The following is a 19,260-nucleotide window of genomic DNA, read 5'->3' on the forward strand; positions in this document are numbered from 1 at the left end:
AATCCTAGAGGAGAACACAGGCAATACCCTTTTTCAACTTAGCCACAGCAACTTCTTGCAAAATACATCCATGAAGGCAAGGGAAACAGAAGCAAAAATGAATTATTGATACTTCATCAAGATAAGAAGCTTCTGCACAGCAAAAGAAACAGTCAACAAAACTGAAAGACAACCTACAGAATGGGAGAAGATTTTTGCAAATGACACATCAGATAAAGGGCTAGAGTCCAAGATCTTAAAGAACTTATTAAACTCAACTGCAAATAAACAAACAATCCAATCCTGAAATGGGCAAAAGACGTGAACTGAAATTGCACAGAGGAAGACATAGACATGGCCAACAAGCACATGAAAAAATGCTACGCATCACTGGCCATCAGGGATATACAAATCAAAACACAATGAGATACCACCTCACCCCAGTGAGAATTAACAAAACAGGAAACAACAAATGTTGGAGAGGATGTGGAGAAAGGGAACCCTCTTGCACTGTTGGTGGGAATGTGAACTGGTACAGCTACTCTGGAAAACTGTGTGGAGGTTCCTCAAAGAGTTAAAAATAGATCTGCCCTACGATCCAGCAATTGCACTGCTGGGGATTTACCCCAAAGTTACAGATGCAGTGAAATGCCAGAACACCTGCACCCCGATGTTTCTATCAGCAATGTCCACAGTAGCCAAACTGTGGAAGGAGCCTCGGTGTCCATCGAAAGATTAATGGATAAAGAATATGTGGTTTATGTATACAATGGAATATTACTCAGCCATTAGAAATGTCAAATACCCACCATTTGCTGGACGTGGATGGAACTGGAGGGTATTATGCTGAGTGAAATAAGTCAATTGGAAAAGGACAAACATTATATGGTCTCATTCATTTGGGGAATATAAAATTTAGTCAAATGGAATAAAGGGAAAGGAGAGAAAATGAATGAAAATATCAGCGAAGGTGACAAAACATGAGAGATACCTAACTCTGGGAAACGAACAAGGGGTACTGGAAAGGGACGTGGGTGGGGGTTTGGGGTGACTGGGTGATGATCAGTGAGGGGGCACTAGGGATGAGCACTGGGTGTTATGCTATATGTTGGCAAATTGAACTCCAATAAAAAATAAAAATAAATACTTGAAATTATAAAGCTCCTTAAAGAAAACATAAGCAATAAACTTTTTAAATTTACTTTTTAAGGTTTTATTTTAATTCCAGTTAATTAACATACAATGTTTTATTAGTTTCAGGTGTAAAATATAGTGTTTAAACAATTCCATGTATCACTCAGTGCTTATCACAATAAGTGCACTCCTTAATCCCAATCACCTATTTAAAACAACCCCCCCCACCCCTCTGGTAAACATCAGTTCTCTAAATTAAAGGTCTGTTTCTTGGTTTGTCTCTCTCTCTCTCCTTTTTGTCCCTTTGCTGTTTGTTTTTGTTCTTAAATTCCATATATGAGCGAAATCATATGGTATTTGTCTTTCCCTGACTTATTTCTCTCAGCATTATATTCTCTAGCTCCATCCATGTCATTGCAAACAGCAAGATTTCATTCTTTTTCATGGCTTAATGGCTAAATAATATTCGTATTTCTATATATATATATATACCAAATTTTATTTATCCATTTTTCAATCAAGGGACACTTGTGCTGCTTCCATATCTTGGCTGTTTTAAATAATGCTGTTATAAACACGGAGGTGCATATATCCCTTTGATTGTTTTCTTATATTCTTTGGGTAAATACCCAATAGTGTGATTAGTGGATCATAAGGTATTTCTGTTTTTAACTTTTTGAGTAAACTCCATACTGTTTTCTGAGTCACTGCACCAGTAAGCATTCCCACCAATAGTGCACAAGGGTTCCTATTTCTCCATATCCTTTGCCAACAGCTGTTGTTTCGTGTGTGTGTGTGTGTGTGTGGTGTGTTGTGTTTATTTTAGGCATTCTGACAGGTGTGATGGTTACCAGAAGGGAGGGGGTGGGTGAATAAAGTACATGATGGGATTAGGGAATGCACTTGTGAAGAGCACTGGGTGACATATGGAATTGTTGAGTGGTATACCTAAAACTAATATGCATGTTAACTATACTGGAATTAAAATTTTTAAAAATTTGAAAACAAAACAAAAAAGTGGGCAAAACTAATCAGTGCTGTTAGAAATGAGGTTTCTTGTTATCCTTAGACAAAGTACTGGGCGTGGGTACTTTGGAAAGCTTTCAGGGTGCTGGTACTGTTCTGTTCCTTTTTGTTTTAAAATATTTTATTTATTCATGAGAGACACAGAGAGAGGGAGAGAGATAGGCAGAGGGAGAGGCAGGCTCCCTGCAGGGAGACCAACATGGGACTCGATCCCGAGACTCCAGTCCCTGGGCTGAAGACGGCGCTAAACCACTAGGTTTGAATGGTACATCGTTCTCCAACATTTCATTTTCAGGCTGGAGGTGTCCTTAGGTCCACAATGAGTCTCTTGTAGGCAGCAAATAGATGGGTCTTGCTTTTTTATCCAGTTTGAAACCATGCGCCTTTTGATGGGATCGTTAAGCCTATTCACGTTCAGAGTTGCTATTGAAAGATACGAATTTAGTGTCATCATGATACCTATTCACCTGTTTTTGTGGATTATTTCCTTGGACTTCCTCTTTCTTTTACAGAGTCTCCATCATATTTCTCACAGAGCTGGTTTGGTGGTCACATATTCTTTCAGTTCCTGCCTGTCTGTGAAGCTCTTTATCTCACCTCTATTTGAAATGAGAGCCTTGCTGGATAGAGTATTCTTGGTTTCATGTACTTCTCATTTAGGGATCCTGAGTAAATATCCTGCCAGCCCTTCTGGCTTGCGAGGGTCTCTGTGGAGAGGTCTGCTCGTTACCTAATACTATCCTTCTCCCCATAATGGTTAGGGATCTCTTGTATCTTGCTGCTTAAGGTCTTCTCTTTACCTTTGGAATTTGCAAGTTTTCACTATTAATGTCGGGGTGTTGAATGGTTTTTAATTGATTTTAGGGGGGAATCTCTCTATCTCCTGGATCTGAATGCCCTGTTTAACTCCCCAGTTGGGGACGTTCTCAGGTATGATTTGTTCAAATACACTTTCTGATCCTCTGTCTCTTTGTTGGCGCCCTCTGGAACCCCAATTAAACCGTAGGATTTTCCTTCTGAGGGCTGTCGTTTATTGCCCTTAAGGTAATTCTCATGATCTTTTAATTGTTTTTTTCTCTTTTTTCCTCTGCCTTCCTTCCTTGCCATCAACTTGTCTTCTATGTCACTCACCCATTCTTCTGCTCATTAACCCTCATCATTAGACCTCTAGTTAGGATTTCAATTCATTTAATTGAGTTTTAATTTCAGCCTGATTTAGATCTAAAGTGTGCAGTCATGAATCTCTTGAAATCTTGTTTATGCTTTTTTCTAGAGCCACCAATAGCTTTATATTGGTGCTTCTGAATTGGCTTTCTGACATTGAATTGTAATCCAAATTTTGTAACTCTGTGGGAGAGAGGACTGTTTCTGATTCTCCTTTTGTGTGAGTTTTTTCTTCTAGTCATTTTGCTCACCCAGAGTGGCCAGAAACAAGAGTTATAGAGGAAAAAAGGAGAAAAAGAGAGAAAAAAAGGGGGGGGGGACAAACAAAACAAAAAACAAGGGTGGAAGTATCCTCTTGATTCTATATACTGTAAATCCCTCGACTTCCCCTGGAACTTTCCAGCGCTGCTTGGTCAATAACTTGCTTTTTCCCCTGTCCTTCCAGCTGGTTGTTGGGGGAGGGCCTGCGTGCTGATTCTCAGGTGTGTGCACCTGGAGGAGCTGCCCAATCCCCCTGCTTGGTGCCAGGCTCAGTGGGAGCTGTTTATCCTGTGAGGCCCCTGCTCAGTCTCAGGGTACAAGGTGACACCAGGAGGAACAACAACAGTGGTGGTGGCCAGCTCTTCAGCTTCTATAGTCAGCTCCTGCAGTAACTACCACAGCTCCCCTTCCACAGGGGCCGGGATGCTCCGGGGCCGGAAGGTGCTGATCTTCGCAGTTCTGGGGCTCCCAGCAGCAGGAGTGTCTTTGCTGACCTGGGCCCTCCCGGTGTCCGCCTGTCCTGGGGGGAGCGCTGGATATTGGGCTGTGGTCCCCAGCGCCCCTGGCTCCGGGGCCTGCACCACTGGAATCGTGCTCCCGGGCCGCACACTCCCCTCAGCGTGGAGCTGCCGCCTGAGCTGCTCCCGAGGTCCTGCTGGCGCGCCCTCCACCCCTTTAGAGGTTTGGCTGTGCAGTGTGTGGCGTGCTCTCTCCCCAGGCGCACTTCCTCTGTTAGTGCCCGTGGGAAGCCTGAGGGCATCCCTGCCCCTCCTGGGATCCTGCCCGAGTTCCCTGCCAGCGCCTTTCCATCTGGGAAGATTGGTAAAGTTCTGCTTCTCCAGGACTGGGATTTCCTGTCCTGGGGGCACTCGCCACCCGGCCTTAGCCAGGCTCCTTGGGGGGCCCTCCCCCTTGAATGCTTTTTTATTTCTTTATTTTTTTTCCATCTTCCTACCTTGATAGAAGCGGGAACTCTTCTCACAGTAGCATTCCAGCTGTTCTCTCTTTAAATCTCAGACTGAATTCGTACGTTTTCAGGATGATTTGAAATTTATCTAGGTAAATTGGTGGGGACAGTGACTTGGAGAATCCAGCCATCTTGCCTGGCCTCCCTAGTTTCATGTATTAATTACATTTAGATCTTTGTTCAATTTGAGTATATTTTTGATGTAAGAAAGTGATCCTGTTTCACTCTTTTGCATGTACCTGTCCAGTTTTCCCACAATTTATTGGAAACACTGTCTCTTCTCCTTTGTATATTTTTGCATCCTTTGTTGTAGACTAATTGACCATATGAGTGTGGGTTTATTTCTCTGCTCTTTATTCTGTTCCATTGACCTATGTGTCTGCTTTTGTGCCTGTACCATATTGTTTTACTATAGCTTTGTGTTAGTTTGAAATATGAAAGTACTATACCTCCAGCTTTGTTACTTTTCATTTTTACTTTGGCAATTCTGGATCTTATGTGATTTCATACACATTTTAGGATTATTTGTTCTAGTTATGTGAAAAATGCTACTGTTATTTTGATATGGATTTCATAAAATCTGTAGATTGATGAAATCTACATTTTTCTCATATGGACATTTTAACAATATTAATTCTTCTAATCCATGAGCAAGGAATATCTTTCCATTTACTTATGTCAGTTTCTTTCATCAGTATTTTATAGTTTTCAGAGTTTAGGTCTTTTATCTCCTTGGTTCAGTTTATTCCTAGGTATTTTGTTATTTTTTGGTTCAATACTAAATGGAATTGTTTTCTTGATTTCTGTTTCTGTTACTTCATTATTAGTGTATAAAATCACAACATATTTCTGTATATTAATTTTGTATCCTGTAATTTTACCGAATTCATTTTTTACTTCTAAATAGTTTTTTGGTGAAGTCTAGCATTTTCTATGTTTAGTATCATGCTGTCTGGAAATTGTGACAGTTTTACTTCTTTCTTACAATTTTGTTGCCTTTTCTTTTCTTGTCTGATTGCCGTTGCTAGTATTTCCAGTACCATGTTCAATAACAGTGGTAAGAGTGGACATCTTTGTCTTATTCCTGATGTTAGAATAAAGCTCTGTTTTTCACCATTAAGTATAATGTTATTCGTGTAGTCATATACGGCCTTTATTATATTGAGGTATATTCTTTCTTAATCCAACTTGCTGAGAATTTTTAACATAAACAGATGTTGATTTTTGTCATGCTTTTCTGCATCTGTTGAAACGATCATATGATTTTGATCCTTCATTGGTTAATGTGGTATATCACATTGGTTGATTTGGAAATATTGAATTATCCTTCCATCCCTGGAGTAAATCCCACTTGATCATGATAAAAGATTCTTTTAATGTATTGTTGAATGTGGTTTGCTAATATTTTGTTGAGGATTTTTGTATCTATGTTCATTAGGGGTATTGGACTGTAGTTTCTTTTTTAATAGTCTGTCTGATTTTGGGTTCAAAATCATTCTGGCCTTGTGGAATGTATGTGGAAATTTTCCTTCCTCTTCTATTTTTTGGAAATAGTTTGAGGAGAATATGTATTAATTCTTTAAATGTTTTAATTTTTAAAAAATTTATTTATCTTAGAGAGAGAGAGAGAGAATGAGCAGGGGTAGGTGCAGAGGGAGAGGGAGAGAGATAATCCTCAAGGAGACTTCCCTCTGAGTACACAGCCCAAATGGGGGCCTGGCCTCAGGACCCTGAGATCATGACCTGAGCCAAAATCAAGAGTTGGTCACTCAATTCACTGAGCCACCCAGGCACCTCTAAATATTATTTTATTTTTAAGATTTTATTTATTTATTCATGAGACACAAAGAGAGAGGCAGAGACATACACAGAGGGAGAAGCAGGCTCCTTGCAGGGAGCCCGATGTGGGACTTGATCTCTGGACCTGAGGATCACGCCCTGAGCAAAGGCAGACACTTAACCACTGAGCCACCCAGAGACCCCTAAATGTTTTAATTTAAATTTTAGAATTCACCTGTGAATATATCTGGTCCTTGACTTTTGTTTTGTCGGCAGGTTTTTTTTTTTAATTATAATTCAATTTCATTACTAGCAATTGATCTATTCGGATTTTCTATTTCTTCCTGATTCAGTTTTGGGAGATTATATGTTTCTAGGAAATTTTCATTTATTCTAGGTTGTCCAATTAGTTGGCATAATTGTACATAGTAGTTTCTTATAATCCTTTGTATTTCTGTGGTGTCAGTTGTAAATTTCTTTCATTTCTAATTTTATTTGGGCCCTCTTTTTTTTAATGAGTCTTGCTAAAAGCTTATTGATCTTGTTTATCTTTCAAAAGACCAACTCGTAGTTTTCCTGATCTTTTCTATTGTATTTTTAGTCTCTATTTAATTTATTCCTGCTCAGATTTTTATTATTTTCTTCCTTCTACTAACTTTGGGCTCTTTTTCTAGTTCCTTTAGGTGTGAGGTTAGACTGTTTGAGATTTTTATTTCTTGAGATAGGCCTGTATCACTATAAACTTCCCTCTTAGAACTGCTTTTGCTGTATTTCATTGAATTTTGGATGTTTTATTTCAACTTTTGTTTGACTAGAGAGATTTAAAATTTTTCTTTTTGATTTCTTCATTGATCCATTGTTTAGTAGCATATTGTTTGGCTTCCATAGTTTGCATTTTTTCCTAGTTTTTTTTTTTCTTGTGATTGATCTCTAGTTTCATACTGTTATGGTTAAGAAATATGCTCAATATGATTTCAATCTTCTTACATTTTTTTAGATTTTATTTATTTTTTCATGAGAGAGAGACAGAGACAGAGAGAGAGAGGTGCAGAGACACAGGCAGAAGAAGAAGCAGGCTCTATGCAGGGAGCCTGATGTGGGACTCGATCCCGGGACTCCAGGATCATGCCCTGGGCCAAAGGCAGGCAGTAAACTGCTTCTTACATTTTGAGACATGTTTTGTGGCCTCACATGTGATCTATCCTGGAGAATATTTTTGTGCACTTGAAAACAATATGTATGGTTCTGTTTTTGGAACATATTCTTCTATATCCTCATTTTGCTTGACTCTGTATGTTTCTATGTATTAGGAAGATCAACTATGTCTCCCAGTTTAAAGGAGTGACCTTGTGTAGAAGGTATCCTGTGGGTCCCAGAAGTGCAATACACCTAGTCATCAGAACCTGGTGCTGCAAGAGTATCCTGTGTTGAATACATGTGGTTTCCTATTGTGGCTGAGCTACAACTATTGTGGATACACTAGCTGGTGTGGTTGGCTCCCCTAGTGTTAAGGATGCTGATTGAGGCTGAGGTCCCCACCAGGTATGCTGGTGTAGAAGCTGCTTTGGGGGTTGCAGGTCTGGCCAAGGCTTCCTTATATTTCTGACAAGATGGGCAACATTTTGGTGGGGTGCTGGTCCTCACAGAGGCTACGTAGTACGTGCAAATGGGCAGGAACTGCCTTGGAGTGGCACCTGCTAGGGTAGGCATTTGGACCTATCCATGGAGTGGGTCCACAGGGATATGCTGGGGTGGGACAAGCACTGTTAGCAAGGTAGATAGAGTGTCAGAAATGGTGCTTACCAGCACTGGGCCATCTAGGTAGAAGGCAATTTTTTTTAGAAGGCAATTTTTTTAAATGGCTCCCACCACCATTTTTGTTTCCTGGAGAAATTTACTACATATCTCTGCCCCTCAAGTAGACACCTTAAAATTAGACAATAGATCTTCACATATGGCCCCAAGCACTTTTCAAACTCCTGCCTCTCCACTGGGATTTAGAGCAGAGTTTTGGTTTTTCTATAACCCTCTAATTCTCCTAGAGATAGAGATTCTCAAAGTTAGACATTGTGGGGACTTGTATTCCTGGTACAAGACACTAAGGCTGAGGTGCCCAATATGGGCTTGTACCACTCATTCCTCAGGAAGACATCTTGGTTTCTTTAATTGCAAAAATGGTTTTATAAACCAAGACCTGGGTATTAATTATGTTTATTGTTATGGGAATGACAGGTTAAATTGTACATAATTTCCTAGAAATTACCTAGCTTTCTATTTCCTCTTATGTCATGTGAAAATTTATTTGTGTCATATTTTCTTTTCTCCTACTCCATGATATTTGATGCCACACTTCCCTTCCCTAGGTAATAAACCTCATGGTCTAGGCCTAGTGACTCCAGGATAGCAGGGGAAGGATGGATAAAAATGATCTCTATATACCCCCATGCATGTATTTTCATTTGTGTCTTATCCTTGTTATTTTCCCAATCAGATAAAAGTGATTTCCCTGCATGTCAACAGCTGTGTCACTTAACTTCCCCTACCGACAAGCACAAAGGTATTTTTTCACAATTTTATAACATGTTTCATAATACAGACCTCAAAATAGAAAGCAATTTTGCAAAGACCATATTCATTTTTTTCAACTTGCCTGTTTTTATTTTAGAAACACTTTTCAACTGACCATCAAAAATATAGAGGATTTTCTATAGTTTCTAAATAATTTCCCTTTCTCTCATACCCATTTATAACATTTGTATATGCAAATTCATCTAAGACTTCAATTTGTTGTGCATCAAACAACACATTTACAGCCTACATTTTGTTTTACACTAGAAACGTGTTGAAAGACAATTCTCCATGGGTCTCTCTTGTTTCTGCATGTTTTGCAAGCAAAAACCTGCCCTTTACTCCAGGCAATCTTTTCAAGGATGTCTATATAGGGGAAATCCTTAGAATACAGAAATAATGTCTCCCATAAGAGTGAAGGACAACTTGCATAAAGACCTGAAAAATAGAGATAGTGCTTTCCTCTGGAACAAAAGGCAGGCATGCTTACATTATGAAATATTTGTGCCTTCTAAGCTCAGGTTTTCTCTTTTAACACAATTGATTGCAGGCAAAGATGTCATCTTGCCCTATTTCTATTCCCTGTGGCTCAAGAAACCAATGCAAAATGCTGACACTCCGGCTACTGCTACTGCTTTGAGTATTAAATAGTCCTTCATCTCTGCTCCAGAAGTCCCGTGTTTTCTATCAGCATGCATAAAACTGTGGCAAACTAACTTTTATAGTTCACAGTTCCTGAAAATTTTGGCAATGAGGTGGTGACTATGTGGCAATGATGCTGACCAAGATAAAATTTTCTAGAAGAGGAAGAGTTGGGTCCATACAGGCTAATTAATGAGATTTTGGGAATGTTCATGTGAATCAATAGCAATCTATTGACCAAGTTGTATAAGTAGCTATGTAATAAATGGCCCTCCACCTAATTACTATTAATGAGAAATTGAGGAGGTAGTTACCAACTGATAAGTGGGAAGTAAGCTCAAAGATGCCTTCCTGAATGGTGCCCTAGTTGTTAACTACCCTACAGAAAGCAGATGTCTTCCCCCATTTGGTGGTTACCTTAATGTCTATCCCACTGTAACAACTATAGCACTAGAATTCAGCCTGGAAGATCTCCTTCTCAGACAACAGTTACACAACTGCAATGGGGAGAAACTGGGTGAATTTTTAAAACTTTGATAGTAAAGGAGATGAGATTTGTGGGATATGAAATGCTTATTAAAGAAAATAGCAATCACTGTTCTTTTAGATCAATCCTATCCAGTCTATTGTTTCAACCTTAGATTTGGCTGCATTTAAAAAAAAAGATTTTATTTTTTTATTTATTCATGAGAGACAGAGACATAAGCAGAGGGAAAAGCAGGCTCCTTGCAAGGAGGCTGATGCAGGACTCGATCCCAGGACCCCAGGACCATGACCTGAGCCAAAGGCAGATGCTCAACCACTGAGCCACTAAGGCACTTCTAGATTTGGCTTAGGTATTCTCAGGGAGATTTTCTTGAGACAGACAAGTTCCCATGAAAAGCCATAGGTGAGGAATTGACTAGTACTGTATTACTGGCTTTTATTGCCTTGGATTGGGTTTCAGTGGGGTGACCCATTGGACAATGAGAAACTGACAAAAAGAAGCTAAATAAATTCTTGTGATCAGTATTGTTTTCCTAGAAAACTCTCAGCTCTAATGTTGAAACTGGACCCCAATTTAGGAGATGTTATGACAATGGCACATTAGATGACCCAGATTAAAGTGGACTCTTTAAAAACAATTTGTTGCTACATAAATGAAGCCCAAGGCAGCCAAAACAAGGAAACCTTACAGCCTCAGCCAGAAAGCAGGATGTCTATGGCTGTGGTTGTTGAGTGACTGGGATCTCAAGGCTAAAATAAAAGGTGCCACCATGATGACTTTTTCACTCAATATAGGCATTAAGCATGCTGAAAACATCTGGTTGAGTTATGAGCTGCTGTCATGCCAGTCAAAACTGAAAGTAATGCAAAGTCTTGTTTAATGGCATAGAACTCTCTCCCTCCATGTCTGTAATACCTCTCCATGCATGCCGAACTTCGGTGTTTCAAAGTTGAAAACAGAAGTGGGGCTGATGCCTAGAGGGGAAAGCCATCGCATTCACATGAGTATGCTAAAGAATTTGATGGAGGGGTGGAACTCAAATTTTAATGGTCTTATTGGGTATAGGTGCTCAAGTTACTATCTTACCTGGACCTCTGGGAAAAAAGTGCATGGATTCAGCTAATGGGATTTGGGCAGGGCTCATAGTGAGGCAGGGAAGCTAATGTAAAATCATGGATAGGACCTTTTTGGCCAATTCAATGTACTATAATCGCTGCTTCTACATATGAATGCATAGTAGGAATAAATTGGTTATATACTTATACTCCCCCATACCATATATAGAGATAATCTCAATTGGGAAGAGCCACATGTAGAGAAAAGTGGGACACATTCATTGCTCTCCAATTTATCTCTCTGGACTCTCCCTGGGTGGTATAAGAGAAATAGTGTACCATTCTAAGTGGAAAAAGACAATAAGGAAAGTGGGCCATAAAAGATGTTTTGCACATAGACCTCAGACTCATCTAAGTGTCTGACACATGATTTTCAACTCTAGCATTCAGAATTGCGAAGAAGTACATGTTACTTAAGTTCACCAGTCCCTGGTAACTGGAATAATCACCCTAGAAAACTAATATAGAAATATCTGAATTCACCATAATTTAAAAACTGCTGTTAATCAAACAAAGAAAAGACAGTAAGAATCACAGTTGATTTCCTCTCAATTTCCAAAATGGGGCAAACCAAGAAGTCTCCTAATGGCTTACCTAAGGATACTTCCTCATACAGTGACCAATAACTGTAGCTCAGAGTCTGTAAGGGCCTCATTGGATGCCTCAGAAGGGTGTGGGGTATGACATGTTCTGAACTGACATTCCCATCATCCCTATGCTGAGGTGGCAAGTCATAAATTTTGAGCTTTAAAAAAACACATTATGAAAAGAACAGAGTCGGATAAATCTAAATAGGATAGAATAGTACCTACAGATTCTAGGGAGCCTGAATAAACTTTGTTTTGAACTTTTGGATTTAGAGATTTCTGTAATGGATTTGGGTCCTTCCTGATGCTTTTCAGTGAATTGCATAATGTGAATAGCGTAGAAAAAAGATTGACTTGGGTATGCTTGTCCTATTAAGATGATTTTCCTTGCATTGTTGCTTGTATTCATTAGTGAAGCAGGATCCATTCTCTTATATCACCTTCTGAATAACCACAGCATTAGATGCTCCCCAGGTACCTTTTTCCTCAATCACCCACTGAAGGGAATAATCAGATGCACTCGATTTCCAGCTTGGTCTTCAACATTAAACTTTATTTTCCTTTCTCCTTTGCAAATTTCATACATGTCCCTCATATTTCCACATCCAGTCTTCATCCACAGCCCAGGGATAGTACATTTTTAACTTGTTTTTCTAGTGCTCCCACTTGATTTCTGAAATTACAAATGCAAAAAACAAAAATAACCAAAACAAAAAAAAAATCCAAAACCAAACACGGGTGCATGTGCCACAACCCACACAAATATCCTAATGGATTTATATCCTCAAAATAACTTTCTACATAAAATGACAGGAATGACACCAAAATGCATGAATAATAGAAAAACAACTTTATGTCATATTGACAAACATGGGAATATTGAACTAGCAGCAATTAGCATGATAGAAATTAAGTGACTGGATGAAATGGAGATTTGTTTTTCTAAATAGATCTCAGTTCATCCTCTAAGAAGGCAAATGTTTTTGCAAAGGGCTTTGGTTACAAAACTGCCTTCCTGATATATATGGTAGATCTAGGCACCACACAGATGGATTTACTTCCCTGGATATTTTGGAAGATTATCTTCAGTATTTATGAAGAAAGCCACCTCCCCATTTGAAACATCCCTTTTGCTTTACGTCTCACTGATAGGCTCCAGAAAATGTTGTAACAGACTCTTAAATACAGTGAGCAAACTGGCTGTTGCTGGAAGGGAGGTGGGTGAAGGATGGGTGAAATAGATAAAGGAGATTAAGAATTACAAACCTCCAGTCACAAAATAACTAGGTCATGGAGGAGAAAAGGACAGCATAGGGAATATACTCAATAATAATACATTGAGTATATTATATTGTATAATATATTGAGTATATCATACAAATAATGTTGTATGGTGACAGATGGTGACTACATTTGTCGTAGTGAGCACCGAGGAATGTACAGGATTGTCAAGTCAATATGTTGTACACTTGAAACTAATATAGCACCATATGTCGATTATACTTCAGCAATAAAGAAAAAGATGTTCACTCTCACACTTTTACTCCACATAGTACTGGAAGTCCTAGCCACAGCAGTCAGACAACAAAAAGCAATAAAAGACATTCCAAATCGGCAAGGAAGAAGTCAAACTCTCACTCTTTGCAGATGCCATGATATTATATATTGAAAACACGAAAGACTCCACCAAAAACTGCTAGAACTGATACAGAATTCAATCCAGTAAAGCCGCAAGATGCAAAATCAACATATAGAAATCTGTTGCATTTCTATACACCAATCATGAAGCAGCAGAAAGAGATATTAAGAAAACAAATCCCATTTACAATTGCACTCCAAAATAATAAGACGCCTATAAATAAACCTAACCAAAGAGGTGAAATACCTGTAACCAGAAAACTATGAAACACTGATGAAAGAAATTGAAGATGACACAACGAAACAGAAAGATATGCTATGCTCATGGATTGGAAGAATAAATATTCTCCTTACTCTGGGAAACGAACAAGGGGTGGTAGAAAGGGAGGTAGGCGGGGGTGGGGTAACTGGATGACAGGCACTGAGGGGGGGCACTTGATGGGATGAGCACTGGGTGTTATGCTATATGTTGGCAAATTGAACTCCAATAAAAAAATTAAAAATAAAACGAAAAAAAAAAAGAAAAAAAATGTCCTGCCGAAAGCAATCTACACATTTAATGCAAAATACCTATCAAAGTACCCTATCAAAATACCACCAGCGTTTTCCACAGACCTAAAACAAACAATCCTAAAAAATTGTATGGAAACACAAAAGATCCCGAATAGCCAAAGCAATCTTGAGAAAGAAAAGTAAAGCTGGAGGCATCACAATTCCAGACTTCAAGTTATATTACAAAGGCGTAGTAATCAAAACAGTATGGTACTGGCACAAAGACACAAAGAGCTAATATTACACTCTATGTTTACTAACTGGAATTTAAATAAAAGCTTGAAAAAGAATAGACACATAGATCAATGGAAGAGAATAGAAAGCCCAGAAATGAATCCACAATGTTATGGTCAATTAATCTTCGACAAGGGAGGCAAGAACATGCAATGGGAAAAAGCCTCTTTAACAAATGGTGCTGGGAAAACTGAGCAGCTACATGCAAAAGAATGAAACTGGACCACTTTCTTATACCATACACAAAAGTAAATTCAAAATGGATTAAGACCTAAATGTGAGACCTGAAAGCATAAAAATCCTAGAAGAGGGCACAGGCAGTAGTTTCTCTGACACTGGTGATAGCAACATCTTTTTAGATAGGTCTCCTGAGGCAAGGGAAACAAAAGCAAAAATAAACTACTGGGACTACATCCAAATAAAAAGCTTCTGCACAGCAAAGGAAACAACCAACAGAACTGAAAGACAACCTACTAATGGGAGAAGATATTTGCAAATGACATATCTGATGATGGATTGGTATCCAAAATATATAAAGAACTTATAAGACTCAACACCTGAAAAGCAAATAATCCAATTAAAAATGGGCAGAAGCCATGAACAGACATTTCTCCACAGAAGACATACGGATGACCAACAGACACATAAAAAGGTGCTCAATATCACTCATCAGGGAAATGCAAATCAAAACCACAATGAGATACCACCTCACATGTGTCAGAATGGCTAACATCAAAAACTCAAGAAACAACAGGTGCTGGCACAAATGTGGAGAAAAAGGAACCCTTGTGCACTGTTGTTGGGAATGCAAATTGGTGCATCCACTGTGGAAGACAGTATGGAGGTTCCTCAGAAAATTAGTAATAGAACTACCCTACAATCCAGGAATTACATCACCGGGTATTTACCCAAAGAATACAAAAACACTAATTTAAAGGGATGTATGCGCCCCTATGTTTATTGCAGCATTATTCACAATAGCCAAACTGTGGAAGCAGCCCAACCATCCATCGATGGATGAAGGGATAAAGAAGATGTGATATAGGGGCACCTGGGTGGTGTAGTCAGTTAAGCATCCAACTCTTGGATTTGGCTCAGGGTGTGACATCAGGGTTGTGGGATTGAGTGCCACAAGGGGCTCTGTGCTCAGTGCAGAGTCTGTTTGGGATTCTCTCTCCCTCTCTTTCTGTCCCTCCCTACCCCACGTGCTCGTGCTCTCTCTTGCTCTCTCTCTCAAATAAATAAATCTTTAAAAAATACAGAAGATGTGAAATAAAGATATAGATAATGGAATATTATTCAGCCATAAGAAATAACAAAATCTTGCCATCTACAACAACAACATGGATGGATCTACAGAGTATAGGCTGAGCAAAATAAGCCAGTCAGGGAAAGATAAATACCGTATGATTTCACTGATATGTGCAATTTAAGAAACAAAACAAATCAGCAGAGAAAAAAAAATGAGAGAGAGAGAGACAGAAAGAGAGAGAGAAAGAGAAACCGAGAAACAGACTCTCAACTGTAGAAGACAAAGGGATGGTTACCAGAGGGGAGACGAGTGGGGGATTGGTGAAATAGGTGAAGGGGATTAAAAGTACACTTACCCACTAAGGGGTGCACCTGATGGGTGAGCACTGGGTGTTATGCGATATGTTGGCAAATTGAACTTCAATAAAAAATATGCAAAAAATAAATGAAAAAATAGAGTACACTTACCTTGATGAGCACTGAATAATATATGGAACTGTTGAATCACTATATTGTACACCTGAAACTAATATAATGCTGTATTTTAACTATACTGGAATTAAAGATTTAAGAAAACAAAAAAAAATTAACAATTAGCTGAAAATGGGTCAATGACCAAAATAGGAGTTTAAAATATAAACTGATTAGGAGGAAACATAAAGGTAAATCTTCATGATCTGGGATATGGCTATAGAATTTTAGATATGATACCACAAGCAATAAAAAAAATAGATAATGTGAACCTGATTGAAATGTAAAAAGCCCATGCTTCAGAAAACATCACCAAGAAAGTGAAAACCCACAGAATGGGAGAAAATATTTACAAATATATGTGCATATATCTGATACGGGACCTGTCTCTACAATAAATGAAGAACACTTAAAACTCTGTAAGAAAGTGACAATAACCAAATTAAAAATGGACAAAGGATCTGGATGCACATTTCTCCAAAGAAGATGCACAAATGTCCAGTAAGCACATGAAAAGATGTTCAACATCATTAGTCACCGGGGAAAGACAAATCAAAACCACCGTGAGATGCCACTTCACACCCACTAGGATGGCTACAAGCAAAAACACAGACAATAACAAAGTGTTATTGAGGATGAGAAGAAAGTGGGACTGTCATTTGTTGCTGGTGGGAAAGTAAAATCACACAGCCACTTTGTAAACCAGTCAGGCAGTTCCTCAAAACCTTAAACAGAGAGATAACATACAACCCAGCAATTTCATGCCCAAATATATACCTAAGAGAAATAAAAATCTATGTCCACATAAAATGATAGAAAAGAATGGTTATAGCTACATTGTTTGTAATATCCAAAGAGTGGGGGGAAACCCAAATGGCAATCAATTGATGAATGGATAAATAGAAGTGGTATGGATGGAATATTATTCAGCCATAAAAGTAAATGAAGTACTGATACATGGCGAAACATGGACGAACCTGAAGACAACATCCAAGTGAAAGGACCCAGTCAGAAAACACTAAATATCGTATGATTCCATTCATGTGAAATGTCCAGAACAGGCAAATCCATAAAGACAGAAAACAGAATAACGGTTGCCTATAGTTGGGGATATGTGGAGAATGGGGAGTGATGTCTCCATTGCTGTGTCTGAAGGACTGCTACTACCCACCTCAAGGACCTCCTTTTGTCCATGGTTACAGGGGAAGAAAAGCTTCAGGTAGGTTCAGTGGCAGGCTCGCAGGGGGAGCAAGTCTTTCTGTACCTGGAGTAAGAAGACCTGGGTTTGATCCCCTCCTCAGATGCTCACAGCTAGCATCTTTCAGGCAATCGCTTCATCTTCCATCATATTGCTACTCAAAATGCGTCCCCCCTCCCCCGGGCTGGTGCTGATCCACAAACTGTTACCCTCTCACAACAGCGTAAACGCAAAAATGGAAAGAAGCATTTAAAAACCTCAACAGCGGGAGCAGCTCGGAGGGGCTCGGGCAGAGGAAGAGGCTCCGTGCGGAGGGGCCTGCGCGGTTCCAGGAGCAGCTCGGAGGGGCTCGGGCGGCGGCTCCGCGGAGGGGGCTGCGCGGCCCGGGAGCGCGAATCCAACAGCGCAGGCCCCGGAGCACAGGGCGCCGGGACACAGCCCAGGATCCCGCCTCCCCCGGGACAGGCAGAGGCCGGGAGGGCCCAGGACAGCGAGGACGCTCCTGCCCCAGCTGAGCAGATCAGCGGCCCCGCCCCGGAGCCTCCAGGCCCTGCAGACGGAGTTCCTGCCGGAGCTGAATCCAGGTTTCCAGAGCGGCCCCGCCACTGGGGCTGTTCCTCCTGCGGCCTCACGGGGCAAACAACCCCCACTGAGCCCTGCACCAGGCAGGGGCACAGCAGCTCCCCCAACTGCTAACACCTGAAAATCAGCACAACAGGCCCCTCCCCCAGAACACCAGCTAGACGGACAACCTCCAGGAGAAGCCAAGGGACTTAAAGTACACAGAATCAGAAGATACTCCCCTGTGGTTCTTTTTTTGTTGTTGTTTTGTTTTTGTTTTGTTTTGCTTTTTGATTTGTTTCCTTCCCCCACCCCCTTTTTTTCTCCTTTCTTTTTCTTTCTCTTTTTCTTCTTTTTTTTTTCGTTTTTTTTCTTCCCCTTTTTTTCTCTTTCTCTTTTCTTTCCTTCTTTCTCTCCTCTCTTTTTCTCTTTTTCCCAATACAACTTGCTTTTGGCCACTCTGCACTGAGCAAAATGACTAGAAGGAAAACCTCACCTCAAAAGAAAGAATCAGAAACAGTCCTCTCTCCCACAGAGTTACAAAATCTGGATTACAATTCAATGTCAGAAAGCCAATTCAGAAGCACTATTATACAGCTACTGGTGGCTCTAGAAAAAAGTATAAAGGACTCAAGAGACTTCATGACTGCAGAATTTAGAGCTAATCAGGCAGAAATTAAAAATCAATTGAATGAGATGCAATCCAAACTAGAAGTCCTAACGACGAGGGTTAACGAGGTGGAAGAACGAGTGAGTGACATAGAAGACAAGTTGATAGCAAAGAGGGAAACTGAGGAAAAAAGAGACAGACAATTAAAAGACCATGAGGATAGATTAAGGGAAATAAACGACAGCCTGAGGAAGAAAAACCTACGTTTAATTGGGGTTCCCGAGGGCGCCGAAAGGGACAGAGGGCCAGAATATGTATTTGAACAAATACTAGCTGAAAACTTTCCTAATCTGGGAAGGGAAACAGGCATTCAGATCCAGGAAATAGAGAGATCCCCCCACTAAAATCAATAAAAACCGTTCAACACCTCGACATTTAATTGTGAAGCTTGCAAATTCCAAAGATAAGGAGAAGATCCTTAAAGCAGCAAGAGACAAGAAATCCCTGACTTTTATGGGGAGGAGTATTAGGGTAACAGCAGACCTCTCCACAGAGACCTGGCAGGCCAGAAAGGGCTGGCAGGATATATTCAGGGTCCTAAATGAGAAGAACATGCAACCAAGAATACTTTATCCAGCAAGGCTCTCATTCAAAATGGAAGGAGAGATAAAGAGCTTCCAAGACAGGCAGGAACTGAAAGAATATATGACCTCCAAACCAGCTCTGCAAGAAATTTTAAAGGGGACTCTTAAAATTCCCCTTTAAGAAGAAGTTCAGTGGAACAGTCCGCAAAAACAAAGACTGAATAGATATCATGATGACACTAAACTCATATCTCTCAATAGTAACTCTGAACGTGAACGGGCTTAATGACCCCATCAAAAGGCGCAGGGTTTCAGACTGGATAAAAAAGCAGGACCCATCTATTTGCTGTCTACAAGAGACTCATTTTAGACAGAAGGACACCTACAGCCTGAAAATAAAAGGTTGGAGAACCATTTACCATTCATTCAAATGGTCCTCAAAAGAAAGCAGG

At 39.9% G+C, this 19,260-nt stretch overlaps 1 long non-coding RNA gene across 1 annotated transcript; it reads right to left on the bottom strand.

Moving 5' to 3' along the window:
• Positions 1-12,248: 12,248 nt before the first annotated feature.
• Positions 12,249-17,371, bottom strand: LOC119879291. The gene is made up of 3 exons (XR_005387431.1): positions 17,311-17,371; positions 17,027-17,119; positions 12,249-12,382 (listed from the first exon to the last, which is right to left on the bottom strand). It is a non-coding gene; the product is annotated as an uncharacterized LOC119879291 (long non-coding RNA).
• Positions 17,372-19,260: the final 1,889 nt, after the last annotated feature.

Source organism: Canis lupus, unplaced genomic scaffold, assembly GCF_011100685.1.
Source record: "Canis lupus familiaris isolate Mischka breed German Shepherd unplaced genomic scaffold, alternate assembly UU_Cfam_GSD_1.0 chrUn_S564H726, whole genome shotgun sequence".
NCBI classification, from domain to species: domain Eukaryota; kingdom Metazoa; phylum Chordata; class Mammalia; order Carnivora; family Canidae; genus Canis; species Canis lupus.